Genomic DNA, 789 nt, shown 5'->3' on the forward strand with positions numbered 1-789 from the left:
GCATATGAAAAATAAATATATATTAAGAAAAGGATTAAATGAATGTCTGTTTTTCTTAGAAATTCTCTTTTGAGGGGTCTCATGACCAGTAGATTCAAAGTAGTTTTATAAATGTACTTTTGATGTGTTTTGAGAAACGCATCAATCCTGAGAACAGAGGACAGGACAGATGTCTTAATGAATAGAGTGCAATGTTCAGAAGTCCCATAGAAAATGAATGGTCCTCTGTCCGCACCTCTCCAGCTGCAGCATCATCTTTGTCCCAGCTGAAGCACAGGAAGTGAGGACAGGACTAACACTCCTCTCTGCTCACTCCTGTCTTGTCTATCAAACAGAGTGGAGGGGTTACAGTGCTTAGAGCTTGCAGTGATTGGATGATGAGAGACAGCACAGCACAGAAGACTCAGGGGTGAAGTGAATGCATGGTGAGTGAGGGAGGGCTCAGTGCTTGTCTTGGACATGCCCCTTCCTGAGCAGTAAATGTCAGAATAAGTAAGCAGCAGAACAGATGGATTTGTGAGCCAAATACAGAAGCTAGGTACATGAAAAAGACATGTAAAGCATTTGTATGACCTAGAAAGTAACATATATAAGCACTGTTTTTTTCTGTGGTATGACAGGTACACTTTGTCTTCTTCTGCATTTCCCTTCTGATTGTCTCCTATTTACCAATAGCTACAATTTGTCACATTGCTAATCAAATTTCTGTCCTTTGCTAATAAGGACCACCAGAGCAAAAAAAGATCTGAAAATGACAACCCCCCTTTAAAGTGATTGTTCAAGATTAGA

Source organism: Hyla sarda, chromosome 2 (assembly GCF_029499605.1).
Source record: "Hyla sarda isolate aHylSar1 chromosome 2, aHylSar1.hap1, whole genome shotgun sequence".
Taxonomy (NCBI): Eukaryota; Metazoa; Chordata; class Amphibia; order Anura; family Hylidae; genus Hyla; species Hyla sarda.